We start from the raw sequence: 19,610 nt of genomic DNA, 5'->3' as shown, positions 1-19,610 counted from the left end.
CCTGAGGGGTCGAGTTTCCAAAATGGTGTCACTTGTGGGGGTTTTCCACTGTTTAGGCACATCAAGGGCTCTCCAAACGCAACATGGCTAATTATTCAAGCAAATTTTACATTCAAAAAGTCAAATGGCGCTCCTTCCCTTCTGAACCCTGCTGTGCGCCCAGTGTTTTTTCCCCAAATATGGGGTATCGGCGTGCTCAGGTGATTTGCACAACAAATTTTAGGTCCATTTTTCCTGTTACCCCTGCAAAAATAAAAAAATTGGGGTCTAAAGTAACATTTTTGTGAAAAAAGTTAAATATTCATTTTTTTTTCTTCCACATTCCAAAAATTCCTGTGAAGCACCTGAAGGGTTAATACACTTCTTGAATGTTGTTTTGAGCACCTTGAAGGGTGCAGTTTTTAGAATGGTGTCACTTTTGGAAATTTTCTAAATTTTTGCCAAATTTCCCATTTTTTCACAAATAAATGCAAGTGATATCGAAGAAATTTTACCACTATCATGAAGTACAATATGTCACGAAAAAACATTTTCAGAATCAGTGGGATCCATTGAAGCGTTCCAGAGATGTTACCTCATAAACTGACAGTGGTCAGATTTGTAAAAATTGGCCCGGTCATTAACATGCAAACCACCCTCGGGGGTAAAGGGGTTAAATTAAAATACTTTATAACACCAGCTTGAAAAACGTTTTTAAAATCAGAAATGTTGGCCTACTGAAATGTATGTTCAGTAAATGCACTCAGTACTTGGTCGGGGCTCCTTTTGCATCAATTACTGCATCAATGCGGCGTGGCATGGAGGCGATCAGCCTGTGGCACTGCTGAGGTGTTATGGAAGCCCAGGTTGCTTTGATAGCAGCCTTCAGCTCGTCTGCATTGTTGGGTCTGGTGTCTCTCATCTTCCTCTTGACAATACCCCATAGATTCTCTATGGGGTTAAGGTCAGGCGAGTTTGCTGGCCAATCAAGCACACAGATACTGTTGTTTTTAAACCAGGTATTGGTACTTTTGGCAGTGTGCACAGGTGCCAAGTCCTGCTGGAGAATGAATTTCCATCTCCAAAAAGCTTGTCGGCAGATGGAAGTATGAAGTGCTCTAAAATTTCCTGGTAGATGGCTGCGCTGACTTTGATCTTGATAAAACAATGGATCTACACCACCAGATGACATGGCTCCCCAAACCATCACTGATTGTGGAAACTACACACTAGACCTCAAGCAGCTTGGATTGTATGCCTCTCCACTCTTCCTCCAGACTCTGGGACCTTGATTTCCCCCCAAAAATGCAAAATTTACTTTAATCTGAAAACTACACCTTGGACCACTGAGCAACAGTCCAGGTCTTTTTCTCCCAGGTAAGATGCTTCTGGCGTTGTCTATTGGTCATGAGTAGTGTTGAGCGATACCTTCCGATATCAGGGAATATCGGATCGGATTGGATCGGGCCAATACTCAAAAAGTATCGGACATCGCCGATTCCGATACCGGAAACCAATGCAAGTCAATGGGACACAAATATCGGAACGAAAATAAAACCTTTCTTTCCTTGTAGGTTAATTCTACATGAAGGAAAACCACTAACAATAATGTAGAATGTATTGGGGGAGGTGGTTGCCCAAATCGATGGGAACAGTGCTCACAGTGAAATATGAAAAGCCGGCAATTCATCAGTGGCATACACCGGTACCCGACAATTTAGAACAGAAAGAATAGAGCTTCACACATGGATTAGATAGATAGAAACATGTCAGTCACATATATAATAAGTACAGTGACAGTGTTGCTTACTGTACTTGTCATTTAGTGTAAAGGATTTATTTAAAAAAATAATAGTGTTTTCATGCACCGTCTCTTTAAAAAAGCCGGCCGGCAATTCAGCAGCGGTACCCGACAATTTAGAACAGAAAGATATAGCATCACACATAAATTAGATAGATAGAAACATGTCAGTCACATATATAAGAAGTACAGTGATAGTGTTGGTTACTATACTTGTCATTTAGTGTTAAAATAAAGGATTTATTAAAAAAAATTGGCGTGGGGTTCCCCGTAATTTTAGTCTCTAGCGGAGGTTAAGCAGACGGCTGGGGCAGATGTTTGAAGCCTGGGAAGGGGGTAATCCCCATGGAGCTTCCCAGGCTACTAATGTAGCGCCCCGAGGGTTCGGCCGCTACAGGGATATTGCACCTCTGCCAGAGGTGTGATATTCCACTTCCGGGTAAGGATGGAGTATGGACCAGGGCTCAGGTAGCTGCATACAGCACACACACCCCATTTCCGAGGGACAGTTCACCGGTGCTCCTATTAGACAGTAATGCAGGCACGACAGACCATGTCCCTGGCTGGAGTGGGGAGGGGGGAGGAAAACCCAGTGATGTAGGAGCAGAAGGGGATGGTTTCTGAGCGTAGGTAGGAGCCCATTGGTTGCTGGTCACCTGGGCTCATGCTTTAGAGGGAAGTATAAAAGGTAGGCACCATCTCAGATGCAGGAGAGAGAGTGAGAGCAGAGTCTGTTCAGTCAGGGGAGAAGACAGGGAGCAGAGGCTCTGTAGGAGCTCTGCTCAGGAGTGGGCCTAGAGAAAAGGCCGAGAAAGGAACAGGAGAAGAAGGAACAGAAAAGGAGGAGGAGAGATAGAGAAACAGAAGGAGGAAGGGACCCTAAGAACCCATGAGAATACCGGGTGAAGGGTCAGGCAGATTAAGGGTACCGGATCCCAAGTTGGTGGAGGAGAAACTACCCTAAGCCAAAGACCGGAGGTCGTGATCATTTATTGGTGCGACACCTCATCAAACCTGCTAGGAAGGCACCATATAGGACAGCGGGGAACGGGGCCCACGTTTACCCGCGCAGATCCGCGGCAGCTGGACAAAAGTGGGTCACTGGTGAGGCAGGCCAGAGAAAGGACAAAAGGGGGTCCTGAGCCAGACTTCTGAACTGCCTGGGAGTTGACCGAGCCCCACACCTGGTGGACACAGCACGGCTCGGGCGGTCACTACCTGTACAGAAGTGACCCGGAGCACATGAACTGTGAGTAAAAGACATTGGATTGCAGTACGTTGTCTGTGTACTTTCTCGCTTCTCCAGCACTACCGGTACTGGGACTCCCTGCACCATCACCCCCATCATCCATTGCACAACCCTGGGGCTACACTCTTCCCGTGGGGAGTTAAACAACCTCAGCTGCATACACCATCAGCCTCAGGGGATTACCTTGCAGCGGCGGTTCATAATAACCGCAATCCACGGGTGGCGTAGTCGGACAACATGAACAGCACATAGCAGACTACCATTGGTCTGACCACCCTGAGCCACGGAACCGGGTCGCCACCACTACCCCCATCGTCTTCCTGTTGCCCGGCTCCAGGTACCCCACGACCCAGGGGGCGAGTCAGCTTTGGCGTAGTCGGCAGTATAGTAACCAACCCGCCACAAACGGGTATTGCATGCCTGAAAAGAGACTGTTTCACTGTGTTAAAAGATGGCGCCTGCCCCAGAAGAATGAGCGCCATAATGTGCGCGCCAAAAGACCACAGGAAGCCACCTCCCATCGTGGGCCAGGTCCCAGAATGGCGCCAAAGAAGGAGCCCACCCCCAACAGCCATGAGCGCGGCTGTGGAGATGTCCATCAAGGTGGGGGGGGCTGCCCCTGAAAGTGATTGTCACTAAGTCGCCCCAGGACCACCCCCAATGGGGGTGGGAAGAGAAGAAAACTGTGGGGCAGGGCGCGGTCTGGATCAGTCTGGACGGACCGCACCCAGGAATGGAGGAAAGATTCAACCGCACCCATACATTGGCCCGGAGCCTGCTGCAGGCTGAACCGCCATGCTGCCTAGCGGAGATCCTGGCGCAGCTCCCTAGAGATTCGGAGTGTGCGCAAGCTGCGCTGGAGGACCTGGATCGGAGGATGGTCCGGGCGCAGCGGGATGCGCTTGCCGGGTGGAGAGAAGAACTGTCCCGGCAGGCATCACCCGCACCCCGGAGTACGCCTGCCTCTGAGGACGGTGAAGGAGGAGTGAGGGCCGGAGACGGCGTCGCAGAGGGAGCCACGAGGACCGAGGCAAGTACAGGGGACGTTACCACCCCAGGCCCAGCAGCTGCAAGCCTGCCCCAGCCTCCCGTCGCAGAACCCGAAGCCCCACTCACCGCACCTGTTGCCGCGCCGCGACTGCTCCCAGCTAGGCCTCAAGCGGCAAGCGCCGCGGCCACGCCCCGCCCGGCGCCACGCCCCTTGACCCCGGGCGCCGTAAAGAGGGAAGCGTCACCGGCCTGGTCGCAAGGCCTAGTTAACCCGGGCGCCGTTACCCAACCAGCGCCCCCTTCCCGGACTGGGCCGCCATCGGGCACAACCAGCAGACCCCCGGCCTGGTCGCAAGGCCGAGTGCCCCCGGGCGCTGCTCCCAAATCGAGGTCCTCCGCTATACCACCGCTAGGCGCGGACCTGTTTGCCCAGCACACCGGTCCAGATGGACTGCCGCTGGAGTGGCCGGCCGAACTGACCAGCGGTCAGCCATGGAAGATCCAGCCCCCGCGCGAGCCCCTGATACCTGCTCCGGAGCCTGTAAGAGTCATCCTGCCACCACTAGCGGATGCCCAATTTGAGTGGGACCCCGCTGGTGAGAACTTAATGGGGTTCACTCAGGAGACCCGGGCGGACGCGGTCCGTCGTCTAGAGGCTTGCCAACAGCAGCTGGTGACCTTTGAGCGGGAACGGCGAGAGAGGCGCGTCAGAGAGGAGCGGCTCCAGGCCCAGAGTGCCGAGCAGAAGCGCAGGGCCCGTCAAGATCCCCGGGCCGCCCGCGGTCCCCGAGCCACCGGGACCATGATAAAGTCCCACATGGAGAATGGCTGGGGCTTTATAAGAGATCCGGAAACTGTCGGCGACGTCTTTGTAACCCGCAGGGACGTCGAAAGCCATCTACCCGAGGGACACCGTGGACGTGACCTCTACCCTGGTGATGTGGTCACCTTTACCCGACACGAGGGCGCAAAAGAACCGTATGCCCTCCATGTCCATTGGCTTACCGAGGAAGAACTGCAGCACTACGGCTACGAGGAAAGCCAAGAGGACCCGGACGGGTCTGAAGACTATCCCGAGGAAGGTGTGCAAGGAAGACATCGCCACTGAAAAATGGCAGCGCATAACTGTAAATAGTTACCCGTTGGGGTAAAGGAACTGTTTTTGCGACTGTTCCCGTTTTGAAAATGTGGTCCCCATTGGGACAAATATTGAACTGTTACCTGTTTGAACGTTGCCCCTCATCCCTAACCTGGCTGAGGACTGAGAGCAGCCACCCCCTTTCCAACCGGCCGAGGACTGGGAACGGCCAATCCCCTGTAAATAGTTGCGCTTCCTAAAGCGCCCCCTACTGGTTTTATAACAAGACTGCAACGTCTACCTCGGGACAGAGAGTCCCTCACGTTTAAAAGTTTGCTGAAGTTTTGGCACTTAAAAGAAGAATGAACACCTGGTCGCAAGTTGCACCGCGGCCAGGATCCAAGAATGTGTTTTGCTTAAAAATGTTTTGTATGAATAAGCTTTATATGCTGCTAAATAAGAATGTGAAAGTTTTCTATAATGTTTATGTGACTAAAGAGTTCCGGTAGTATTAACAGTGACAAAGGAAAGTGTTTCCCATAAAGGGAATTGAACTGTCGTCCGATTCCTAATGTGAAAAGTTTTTAAAAAAGTTTTGCATATCCTGCACTTAATTGTTTTCTTTTTTTTGCACTGTTCCAGCCCGAGGACGTGCTGTGGTTTTCCGGGGGGGGGGGGGGGTGTAGCGCCTCGAGGATTCGGCCGCTACAGGGGTATTGCACCTCTGCCAGAGGTGTGATATTCCACTCCCGGGTAAGGATGGAGTATGGACCAGGGCTCAGGTAGCTGCATACAGCACACACACCCCATTTCCGAGGGACAGTTCAACGGTGCTCCCATTAGACAGTAATGCAGGCACGACAGACCATGTCCCTGGCTGGAGTGGGGAGGGGGGAGGAAAACCCAGTGATGTAGGAGCAGAAGGGGACGGTTTCTGAGCGTAGGTAGGAGCCCATTGGTTGCTGGTCACCTGGGCTCATGCTTTAGAGGGAAGTATAAAAGGTAGGCACCATCTCAGATGCAGGAGAGAGAGTGAGAGCAGAGTCTGTTCAGTCAGAGGAGAAGACAGGGAGCAGAGGCTCTGTAGGAGCTCTGCTCAGGAGTGGACCTAGAGAAAAGGCCGAGAAAGGAACAGGAGAAGAAGGAACAGAAAAGGAGGAGGAGAGATAGAAAAACAGAAGGGCTCAGGAACAAGAAGGAGGAAGGGACCCTAAGAACCCATGAGAATACCGGGTGAAGGGTCAGGCAGATTAAGGGTACCGGATCCCAAGTTGGTGGAGGAGAAACTACCCTCAGCCAAAGACCGGAGGTCGTGATCATTTATTGGTGCGACACCTCATCAAACCTGCTAGGAAGGCACCATATAGGACAGCAGGGAACAGGGCCCACGTTTACCCGCGCAGATCCGCGGCAGCTGGACAAAAGTGGGTCACTGGTGAGGCAGGCCAGAGAAAGGACAAAAGGGGGTCCTGAGCCAGACTTCTGAACTGCCTGGGAATTGACCGAGCCCCACACCTGGTGGACACAGCATGGCTCGGGCGGTCACTACCTGTACAGAAGTGACCCGGAGCACATGAACTGTGAGTAAAAGACATTGGATTGCAGTACGTTGTCTGTGTACTTTCTCGCTTCTCCAGCACTACCGGTACTGGGACTCCCTGCACCATCACCCCCATCATCCATTGCACAACCCTGGGGCTACACTCTTCCGTGGGGAGTTAAACAACCTCCGCTGCATACACCATCAGCCTCAGGGGATTACCTTGCAGCGGCGGTTCAAAATAACCGCAATCCACGGGTGGCGTAGTCGGACAACATGAACAGCACATAGCAGACTACCATTGGTCTGACCACCCTGAGCCACGGAACCGGGTCGCCACCACTATCCCCATCGTCTTCCTGTTGCCCGGCTCCGGGTACCCCAGGGCCCAGGGGGCGAGTCACTAATATCAGCCTCCAGCTGAATACCTAGACTTTACTAGCTATTAAAATGGGGGACCCCAAAAAAAAATGACGTGGGGTCCCCCCTATTTTAATAGCTAGCAAAGGCTAGGCAGATAGCTGGGGGCTGATATTAATAGCCCAGGAAGGGTGCCATGAATATTGGCCCCCTTCCAGGCTAGAAACACCAGCCGTCAGCCGCCCCAGAAATGGCGCATCCACAGGATGCGCCAATTCTGGCACTTAGCCTCGCTCTTCCCACTGCCCTGTAGCGGTGGCAGTGGGGTAATAGGGCTGAGGTTGATGTCAGCTTATAATGCCAGCTGACATCAAGCCCAGGTTAGTAATGGAGAGGCGTCTATAAGACACCCCCATTACTAACCCCATAGTCAAAGTTTAAAAAAAACACAAACACCCAGAATAAAGTCCTTTAATTGAAATAAACACGCAATTCTTTATTGTTCTAAATTAAACCATACTTACCATCACGCCCATTCCAGCTGAAGACAATGTCTTCTGCAATAAAAGAAAAATAATAAAGCAACATCATCCTTACCTTTCCATGGTTCCCAGGACAGCTCCAGCTCTGCTACATTGAGATGACAGGCTGGAACGCAGCAGAAAGCTGCCATCCAGCCTGTCATCCCGCAGACACTGAGAAGCGCAGGCATGCTTGCGCTCCTCAGTGTCAGGCTGTGATGGCATCCAGATGAGCCGACAATGAACTCAGCTCATGCACGTCACTGACAGCATGGGAGAATTCTCCTGCGCATGCGGTGAGCGTGAGAGATTCGGCTCATCTGGATGCCGTCACAGAGAGACACTGAGGAGCGCAAGCATGCCTGCGCTTCTCAGTGTCTGCGGGATGACAGGCTGGATGGCAGCTTTCTGCTGCCATCCAGCCTGTCATCTCGATGTAGTAGAGCTGGAGCTGTCCTGGGAACCATCGAAAGGTAAGGATGATGTTGGTTTATTATTTTTCTTTTATTGCAGGAGATCGTTGGCTTCAGCTGGAATGGGCGTGATGGTAAGTATGGTTTAATTTAGAACAATAAAGAATTGTGTGTTTATTTCAATTAAAGGACTTTATTCTGGGTGTTGTGGTTTTTTTTAAATACTTTACTAGAAATTCATGGCGGTCATGTCTAATATTGGCGTGACCCCATGAATTTCGGGCTTAGGGCCAGCTGATAATACTAAGCTAGCCCTAACCCCTTTATTACCCAGTGAGCCACCGCACCAGGGCCCTGGATGACTTGGGTACAGCGCCAGAAGATGGCGCTTCTATGAACGCGCCATTTTCCGGGGTGGCTGCGGACTGCAATTTGCAGCGGGGGGGGGGGGCCCAGAAAGCTTGGGCCTCCCTGCGCTGCGGATTCCAGCCCCCAGCTGCCTAGTTGTACCTGGCTGGACACAAAAATAGGGCGAAGCCCCACGTTTTTTTTTTTTTAATTATTTCATGAAATTCATGAAATAATTAAGAAAGAATTGGATTGGAATGCGCCATTTCTGGGGCGGCTGACGGCTGGTGTTTCTAGCCTGGGAGGGGGCCAATATTCATGGCACCCTTCCTGGGCTATTAATATCAGCCCCCAGCTGTCTGCCTAGCCTTTGCTAGCTATTAAAATAGGGGGGACCCCACGTCATTTTTTTGGGGGTCTCCCATTTTAATAGCTAGTAAAGGCTAGGTATTAAGCTGGGGGCTGATATTAGTAGCCTGGGAAGCTCCGTGGGTATTACCCCCTTCCCAGGCTTCAAACATCTGCCCCAGCCGTCTGCTTAACCTCCGCTAGAGACTAAAATTACGGGGAACCCCGCGCCAATTTTTTTTTTAATAAATCCTTTATTTTAACACTAAATGACAAGTACAGTAACCAACACTGTCACTGTACTTCTTATATATGTGACTGACATGTTTCTATCTATCTAATCTATGTGTGATGCTCTATCTTTCTGTTCTAAATTGTCGGGTACCGGTATATGCCGCTGATGAATTGCTGGCTTTTCATGTTTCACTGTGAGCACTGTTCCCATCGATTTGGGCAACCACTGTAATGCCACAACCACCATGGCTGTGGCATTAACGTCTTAAAAAAATATTAATTCCTGCTATTCCATTTAATTGTAATGTAAGGGAGATAATGTAATGTCAGCGCTTGAGCAGGAGAATTCTCCCACGCTGGGATGGCATTCTGATGACAGGCTGGATCGCAGCTGAGCGCTGCCATCCAGCTTGTCATCCTTCAGAGACACTGCAAAGCGCAGGCATTATGGGAACTTCCGATTCCGGTATTCGATATTCTAAAAGTATCGGAACTCAGTATCGCAACTCCGATACAGCGAATATCGGTCGATACCCGATATTTCAGTATCGGAATGCTCAACACTAGTCATGAGTGGTTTGACACAAGGAATGCAACACTTGTAGCCTATGTCCTGGATACGTCTGTGTGTGGTGGCTCTTGATCAATGACTCCAGCAGCAGTCCATTCCTTGTGAATCTCCCCCAAATTTTTGAATGACTTTTCTTAACAATCCTTTCAAGGCTGCGGTTATCCCGGTTGCTTGTACACCTTTTTTTACCACACTTTTTCCTCCCACTAAACTTTCCATTAATATGCTTGGATACAGCACTCTGTGAACAGCCAGCTTCTTTAGCAATGACCTTTTGTGGCTTACCCTCATTGTGGAGTGTGTCAGTGACTGCCTTCTGGACGTCTGTCAAGTCAGCAATCTTCCCCATGATTGTGAAGCCTACTGAAACAGACTAAGGGACCTTTTTAAACACTTAGGAAGCTTTTGCAGGTGTTTTTTTTTAATTATTCTAATTTACTGAGATAATGACTTTTGCGTTTTCATTGGCTGTAAGCCATAATCATCAACATTAACAGTACTAAACACTTGAAATAGATCACTCTGTTTGTAATGACTCTATATAATATGAGTTTAACTTTTTGTATTGTAGAACTGAAATAAATTACATTTTTGATGATATTTTAATTTTTTGAGAAGCACCTGTAGTTAATAAAATTGAATGTAATTTTATTTTGTGGGTTGTATTTACTTCCCTTCTTTTTTGGTATTATATATTGTTGGAAGTATACCAATTTATTCATTGGTCTCATATACAGTAGGTATTGACAATTAGAAATGTACAGTTTTTCTGATTCGCTGTCTTTCTTCATGTGGAGGCATTGAAGGACCTTAGGTATCCATGGTTACGACCACTGATAGTGACAGTTAGTTAGCTAGTTGCTAGTGGTTATAAACATGGATACCTAAGGCCCTACAATGTGTCCACATGAGGAAAAGACATAGCAAATCAGAAAAACTATACTACATTTCTAATTGGAGGTATTTGCTAATATTATTATTATACCTACTGCATTTTGGGATAGGATCTTGGAGATGGGAATACCATTTAAGCATATTCATTTTCAGCACCTCAAAATTAGTTGAGTTCAACTTTTTTCGTCTCTAAACCAGTTTGGCTGTAGAGTAGTTATAACTACAGCTGTTCTGTGAAGCCCTTAGGGGCAGGGGCGTACATAGGAATCAAGGGGCCCCATAGCAAAAGTTCTAATTGTGCCCCCCCCCCCCAAAAAAAAAAGTAAATAATTGTCAGGGTCGAAGAAGAGCATATCTCACAATTTTCCATCCTTCACATAGTAATTTTCCTCCTGCTGATGTCCTAGATTTGTCTTTCATTGCCCCATAAAGTATGATGCCAACAAAAGTGTCCCCCAAACACAGTATGATACCCCCATGGTGAATTCCTCCACATTAGCCTCCACATGCACAGTATGATGACCCTATTGTACCCCACCTCAACTCCCTGGGGAAAGTATGCTGACCCCAACACAGTATAATTCCCCAACTCTGACCCCCACACAGCTCTCCATGCAGTATAATGGGAATATATACAGTATAATGGCCCCCACACAAACCATCACACTACATAGAGTATAATGCACTCCCCATGGTCCTCCACACAGTATAATGCACTCCCATGGTCCTCCACACAGTATAATACATTCCCCATGGTCCTCCATACAATATAATCCACTCCCCATGGTCCTCTACACAGTATAAGACACTCCCCACGGTCCTCCACTGTTATGTTCTGCAACTTAGAACTAAGGAATAGGAGGGAAAAGCTGTCCCTGCACTGAGACTCTGCTTTACCCTACGCTGGGGTGGGTGCCCTATTCCTTATCAATAGCCCCACCGAAACTCCGGCACTGAACTCAAACAAAGAACTGTAGGAAGGGGAAAAGGGGTCCCTAAAAGATCTAAGGACTGGGAGCAAAAGCAGGAGACCTCCTAACAGAAAAGTTAGTTTCAGAAACGAAAATTGAAGGAAACAAAACTGGTGGAACAAGAAGTCCCAGGATAACTATAGTCCAAAGCAAGAAGAACTAAACAAGGCTACTTAGTGTTATGCACACGCCCGGGCTAAGCGGCGTGTGCGTGTGATTGGTAGTGATTCCACTGGACCGTGCCGGAGAGTGAATGCCTGGAGGGGCGTGACTAAGTATTCACCCGATCCGACCAGGGTCGCACGACGGCATACGACGCCAGTGCACCAAGGAGGAACCGAGCAGAGGGACCAGGTGCTACTCCAGGACAGACCCCGGACACGGCTGTTGACCCACACAGGGGAATACAGGAACAGGCTGGTAGGCTGGCACACAGACTGGTGGGTATAGGCAAGCACGACTGGTATGCAGGCAGGCGGGTATGCAGGCAGGGGGGTAAAGGCAAGCACAGCTAGAGTGCAGACAGGGAGGCACTAGCAGGTAGGAACACAGGCGGGATAGGACCCAGTACACACCGGGACTCAGGAACAATACAGGCAGAGGGTTACAGGCAAGCACAGCTAGAGTGCAGACAAGGCTGAGCAGGGAGGACAGGGCTCTGTTCACACGGAACAGACAGGAAGGGAAAGACAGAGCCAGATACTCACACAGTACTTGCAGAGACAACAAGCAGGAGTTAGGTACGAGTTCAGACTCTGCAGAAAAAGGAAGGGAACGGACATAGAGGCAAAACAGGTAAAGGACAGGAGAGAGTTCAGACTGGAACTGAGTGTACGGAGGAGACCGACACTGCAGAGGGATACAGGAGCGGGTCTGGGAATACGGCCCCCAGAGAGGCGGAACGAACAGGCAAGGAGCGTGTTCAGACAGGACAGACCAGACGCAGGAGCGGGTCTAGGAAATCGGCCACTAGAAGGCGGAACGAACAGGCAAGGAGCGTGTTCAGACAGGACAGACAAGAGAACACAGAAAGGACTCAGTTCAGACACGGGAGCTGATACCGCAAAGCAGGAGACATACAGGACTCAGTTCAGACACGGGAGCTGATACCGCAAAGCAGGAGACATACAGGACTCAGTTCAGACACGAGAGCTGATACCGCAAAGCAGGAGACATACAGGACACAGTTCAGACACGGGAGCTGATACCGCAAAGCAGGAGACATACAGGACTCAGTTCAGACACGGGAACTGATACAAAAAGCAGGAGACAAGAGACGGGACCTGGCACCTTCAGAGTGCAAGCACACACTGAAGGAAACACTATGCTCAGGCAGGGAAAGAAGGGAGCTGCTGAGCTATATACCAAGTGACAGACAGCAATAGGCTGAGGACGCACAAGGGGTGTGACCCACAGCAGGTACAAAAGGCAGGAAGTGATCGGGCGCCGCCCTTAAGCAGCAGAAACAGACACAAACAGACAGCATGGAGGGAAGCCAGAGAGACATTCTGGACAGGAGATCAAGTGCGCCCTCTTGCACAGTGGGAGATGGACCACCATGCAAGGACGCCGCCAGGTATGTTACACTTAGCCAGAGCAAGAGCGTTATGACACTGATGTCCAGCGGAGAATGAGAGCCAGGTGCTGAGTAATAAAGGGTGCAGAGATCACGTGACCAAGAAACCCAGAACCAGAGGAAAAGATTAGAGCCAGCAAACCACAACAAGATGGCCGATAGTAAAACAATATAGATTCTAACATCCATACAGTATAAGACACATGCCATGGTCCTCCACACATTATTAGACACTCGCCATGGTCCTCCACACAGTAGTAGACACTCGCCATGGTCCTCCACACAGTAGTAGACACTCGCCATGGTCATCCACACAGTATTAGACACTCGCCATGCATGGTCCTCCACACAGTATAATGCACTCGCCATGGTCCTCCACACAGTATAATGCACTCGCCATGGTCCTCCACACAGTATAATGCACTCCCCATGGTCTTGTACACAGTATAATTCACTCCCCATAGGGTAAAATGCAGCCTCAACCATAGGGTAAACATGCGGCCCCCCCACCATAGGGTAATATGCAGCTCCCCCCCCCCCCACAGTGGCGTACTGCCAATGGCGGCAGGCCACACTACTGCTATGGGGCCCGTAAGCTGGGGGACCAGAAGCAGCGGGGGAACAAGGAGGATAGGTGAGAATTGGAGGGGAGGGAGGTTGCGCCGGCGGAGGAGCGGGGCACACACAGTAGCAGCTGCTGCAGCTACCATGTGTGCCCTTTGCTAAAGGGACATGAATATTCCCTCTTCTCCACTCCCATGGGCGTGGAGAAGAGGGAATATTCATTCTGTTTAGTAGCGGGCACGGAGGAGCGCTGAGCCACGGCTCCTGCTGTCAGTGCCCGCTACTAAACAGAATGCATATTCACGCTTCTCCGCGTCCATAGTCCTGGCGTGGAGATGAGTTAATATGCCGGCAGCAGCTGCTCACCTCGGCGTCTGAGAGCACGCGCTGCTCAGATGCCGACATGAGCTGCTTGCAGACAGGACACAGCAGCGCTGGAGCAGAGGTGAGGAAGGAAGGTGAGTATAAGTGTTTATTTTTTTTTATGTGTAAAGTGATCCCAGGATTGGAGAATGAGGGGGCCCACACATACCAAGATTGGGGGAGGAGGAGGCCACTCATACCAGGATTGGGGGATGAGGGGGTCATGCATACCAGGATTGGGGGGGATGAGGGGGTCATGCATACCAGGATTGGGGGGGATGAGGGGGTCATGCATACCAGGATTGGGGGGGATGAGGGGGCCATGCATACCAGGATTGGTGGATGAGGGGGCCATACATACCAGGATTGGGGGGATGAGGGGGCCATGCATACCAGGATTGAGGGGATGAGAGGGCCATGCATACCAGGATTTGGTGGATGAGGGGTGCCATGTATACCAGGATTGGGGATGAGGGGTACCATACATACCAGGATTGGGGGATAAGGGGTGCCATACATACCAGGATGGGGAAATCTACCAGTAGTTGCAGCATTTCCCACCCTAGGCTCATACTCATGTCAATATGTTTTCCCAGTTTTTTGTGGTAAAATTAGGGGCCTCGGCTTATACTCGGGTCGGCTTATTTAAAATATATAAGGTATTTTTAAATCAGTGAGTACGTGGTGCCCATAGTACTGCAGGACTGTGGGGTGCATTATACTATATGGCGGCTGCATTTTACCCTATGGGGTGTGTAATATACTGTATGGAGGACTATGGGGAGTGCATTACATTCTATGGAGGACCATGGGAAGTTCATTATACTACATGGAGGATTATGGGGGGCGCATTATACTATATGGAAGGCTATGTGGGGCCATTATAATTTTTTGAAGGCTATGTGGGGGGCCATTATACTGTATGAAAGCAATTATATGGTGTGAAGGTTTGTGTGGGGGCCATCATACTCTTTGGAGGGCTAGTGCGGGCCATTATACTGTATGGAGGGCTGTGTGGGAGTCACAGTTGGGGGATCATACTGTGTTGGGGTCACCATACTTTGCTTTTGGAGTTCAAGTGGGGTACAATAGGGTCATTATACTGTGCATGTGCAGGCTAATGTGGAGGAATGCACCATAGGGGTATCATACTGTGTTTGGGGCACTTTTATTGGCATCATACTTTATGGGGCAATGAAAGAGGAATCTAGGACTTCAGCAGGAGGAAAATACTATGTAAAGGCTGGAAAGTTGTGAGATCTACTCTTCTGTGACACAGACAAATATTTATTTCTTTTGTGGAATGGGGGGGGGGCAATTAGATCTATGGGGCCCCATGATTTTCTATGTATGCCACTTCCCCCCCCCCCCATAGGGTAAAATGCAGTCCTCCAGTACTCACTGGAAAAAAATACATACTTTCCGCTCCTCGTTCCCCGATGCTTCAGTTTCGGCAGCGGTTCTATCTCACCACCTCAGCTGCTGCCAGCTCCACTGTTTGACACAGCGTGGCACGTCATCACGCCACTGTGTCAGATGCAGAGGAGGAATGATGGGAAAGGGAGTGTCACATGACGTTCCCTCCTCCATCATTGCTTTCAACCAGGGCCGGCTCCAGGTTTTCGTGGGCCCTGACCAAAAGAGTCTCAGTGGGCCCCTTTAACACATACCATGATTCATGATGCACAGATACGGCGGAGAAATATAAGTATACAAGACAGGACCCAGGCTGCCCCCTCATCCTTCACATATGCAGACATGCACACACTCACACTATGTAGACGCACGCACACACTATGCAGATGCGGACACACATGCAAACATGGACTCATACACAAACAACAGGCTTGAGAAAGGCTCACATTTGGAGCCGAAACGTTGCATCTGCCCTTATGGGCTAATAAATCACTTTTTTCAAAGAGTGCGGTCTTCTTATTTTTGCATCCATACACAAACATATACACAGATACGTACACATACATACGTATTTGAACACAGTCATACACACTGACATATACATCATACATGCACACACACAGATACATTAGAAATATTTTTAATATGGGGATTGGGGAAGCTGGCAACAAGCCTCGCTCACCTGCCCCCAGTTTGTGTCCTGTCCATCTCCTCAGGCATGTGGTAGTGCAGGGCCGCCACAGTCACAGACGCGGCCCTGGACCATCATAGGGGTCCACTCGATCCCCCAGCAGGACTGCTGGCGCTGTTTGAGTGCGGTCACTTCAACAGACATGGTGGCACGCAGTGTGCTGTGCAGCTATGTCTGCTAGTAATGACGGGGCCAGGGCGACACACAAGCACAATTAAAAGTGCAGTGTCGCCCCTGCCGCGTCATTATTACCAGACACAGCGCACTGCGAGCGGCCATGGATTGTCTGGTGAAGTGACAGCAATCAAGCAGCGCCGACGGTCCTGCAGAGCAGAGATGCTGGGGGAGTCGCCCGGGCACTGACGGCGAGTGGGACCCTCTGATGGTCCAGGGCCCTAATTGGCAAAGGGGACACATTAAAAAAAATCCACCAATTTAATATGCAAATTGCCTCTTCAGAGAAAAAGAGGACTTAAACTTTATAGCGCCACCTGTTGGAAGCCGCAATCCTACAAGTCACAATCGACCCTTTATCGAGTCGTGCAATATGACTTAGGATAATAGCCGAATCTGAATCTCAATTTTCAGGCACAGTGTTTCAGGCTGTTGGCCCTCGTCAGTGCAAAGTATAAGAACTGATTTGGCTAGGTGAGAGGCTCTGGACTGAGGTCTAAGGGTAGCGTTTCTCCTTATGGAGAGTGACACACCAGCTCTGGCACGTCAAGGTAAGGAGGCTTATTCGCCGTGCATTGCTTCTCTGGGAAATTTAATAAGCAAATGTCACTCTCCACAAGGAAGCACGTTACCCCTTAGACCTCAGTAATATAGGATCACGTCTGATGATGGATACGTTTCTCTGCTTTCACAATACAGCAATGCTATTAAAATCAACCAAATTTGGCTGTATGCTGCTAACAAGCAAATGGAGCAGCAAGAATGGTTTATAATATTGCTTTTCAACAAAATAATCAGGATTATAATCAAAAAGATTATTAGCCCTGATATCTAGGGCTATGAATATGAGGAACAGCAGCAGAAAGAATGTGCTATTCTGTTGTATATGCTCTCCACAAACTCTGCCTGCCTAACTACTGCTATCACTAGGATTAATATGCATCAGAATTAGTCCTTAGAAGGACTGTTAGTTTAGATTTCTTATAGTGTGGAATACCTCACTAGAATAAACGCCAATTGTCTCCCTCACTCAGCAGCACCTCTCCCAGCTCTGCCTGTCTGGCGGATACACTGTGACAAGCATAGAGTCCCAGGTCTTATATAGACCCGATGACGCTATGCGGCCAGCCAATCACTGTAATGCCACAACCAGCATAGCTACGGCATTACAGTAACTGGCAGGCAATCCCTGCATGGTAATTCGCTGTTTTAACAATACCAAACATGCGGGGCAGGGACTTGAGCTCCCGCCGAGCATTTCAAAAATACTCGCTGAGCATCTCGAAGACTGAGATACTTGGGCAAGTACCGAATAGTGGCATGCTCGCTCATCACTAGTTAGTACGTTTCCTTGTGTTATCCTTTTTATTTTATGTGATTGTATATACCATATGCTCAATGTGAGGTCCTACTTCTATGGAGGTTGAAGTGTCAGCTCTTTCTCACTTCCCCAGTTATAATTAATCCCATATGTTCAATGTGAAGGTGATATGTCTTTATGGATTTAAATATTTTTCTATGACATCTCCCCTTTTAGAGGTGACATGAGAGACTGACTTACAGATTGTCTCCCAAGCCCATCTCACGGCACAACCTCTCTGAATCCCACAATACCCTCTCCTTCTTGAACTCAAAGATGGTCTTCCCCGTGAGGTCACTGGTCCTGTTATCCCACTGGATGAGGGTTCAGAAGGCATTGCGTTACCTGTGTTCTGGACGCTCTGACTGCTGGTGACAGCAGCAATGTAGATTGTCTCCCTGGGCCCTGGGGGATAACAGTACTTTCCAAACAGCCTGACAGGATGTGAGTAACCCTTTCTCCTCACCCTGACCGACTAGGGATACTACTTTCCCACCATCCTGACTGTAGTATCGGCGTCTCTGCCCTCTGACAGGCAGAGACGCCGTCCCTCTCACCGCCGCGCTCCCTGCCCCGCGTCCTCCAGCGCTCTTCTTCTAGCTTCTGCTGCCGGCGCGCAGCTTCCCGGGCACTGTGCTTAGGGCGCGCGCTCTCCCTTCCTCTTAAAGGGGCCGCGCGCGCCGCCCTAAGGAGTCCCCGGCCTATTGCGAAAGGTCCTCCCATATATAAGGCACCTCCTCCAAAATGGAGGTGCCCAAGCAATAGTTGATGCACAGTGTACTTACCTCTGCTTCAGCCCTCAGGTCCCGCTGCTAGCCTGACTACTAGTCCTGCCCGCCAGCCTGACTACTAGTCCTGCCCGCCAGCCTGACTATCAGTCCAGTCCGCCAGCCTGACTACTTTCAAGCCCGACAGTCTGTCTTCCGCTCAGTCCGCCAGTCTGTCTATGGACTTCGCCCACCTACTTACCTGGGAGCACCTGCCTGTTACCTGTCAGCCTACCTGGAGGCTCCCGCCTGTCACTTGCCGTGACCACCTCTCTGCCTACCCGGAGGCTCCTGCCCGTCACTTGCCGTGACCACCTGACAGCCTACCTAGAGACTTTCGCCTGTCACCTGCTGTCTCTGCCAGTTCATCTACCCGGACCTCTCATCAGCTTGCCTGCTGTGCCTATCTGCAGTATCGGTCAGTCTCAGCCATCTGACCCGTGGGAGTCACCTGCTCTCTTACAAGGTCGTCCCCAGAGTAGCACCTGGTCCCTCTGCTCGGTCCCTCCCTGGTCACGGAGTCGTTAGCCGCCATACGACCAGGGTCGGTCCGAGTTGATACTTAGTTACGCCCCTCTGGGTCCCTCCTTGCACCGCAGCACAGAGGTTCCACCACCTGGATCCGTAACACTGACAGTCTGTGGATACCACTTTTTCCTCACCCTGAAAGGATGAGGGACCCAATTTCCCACCATCCTGACAGCCTGTGGATAACACTTTCCCATCACCGTGACTAGCTAAGGGTACCACTTTCCCAACACACACTTTCCCATCACCTCGTCAAAGTGACTCGGCCCCTGGGCCTGTGTTGTGCGTGCACGTGTGTGCGGGGAATACCCGGAGCCGGATCGCTGGGGGTCGTAGTCTCCGTGGCGATGACCCGGTCCGTGCCCAGGGTGGTCAATTCAGTAGCAATCTTATTAGTATGATAGTGGTCCGACTACGGCACCCGTGGATTGCGGTCAGTGGGGACTGCCGCTGCAAGGCAGACCACTGAGGCCGGTGTTGTGTGTGCAGCTAAGAATGGGATGACTCCCCACGGGAGAAGTATAGCCTCAGGGCAGTTGGTGTGGATGATGGGAGTGATGGTGCACGAGCGCAGCAGGAACAACTCAGAGTCTGTGCAGTGCAGTTCAGGGTCTTTACTGGTGTTATAAAGTAGACCCTCCCGGGAGTACTGGTTAGCAGTAGAGGCCTGGTCAGTCTGTGAGCAAGCAGGAGTTCCCCTGGCCAGGTGGAGTTGTAGGCCTCCCCGTCTATCTGCACTCTTCCTGGCTACCTTGCTGTATGCGGGTAGAAGTAGCCCACGTCCCTGAGTGTACCGTGTGGTGCTCACCCGTACGGCCGGTGACTTGGGGCCTTCTGTTAGCCTCCGCTCCACGATGGCGGTGCTGGTCCCTTG

This window comes from Phyllobates terribilis, unplaced genomic scaffold (assembly GCF_046119375.1).
Source record: "Phyllobates terribilis strain yellow unplaced genomic scaffold, ASM4611937v1 Scaffold_3__8_contigs__length_932513732, whole genome shotgun sequence".
NCBI classification, from domain to species: domain Eukaryota; kingdom Metazoa; phylum Chordata; class Amphibia; order Anura; family Dendrobatidae; genus Phyllobates; species Phyllobates terribilis.
The sequence above is the reverse complement of the archived record's forward strand: the minus strand, read 5'-3'. Positions refer to the sequence as shown.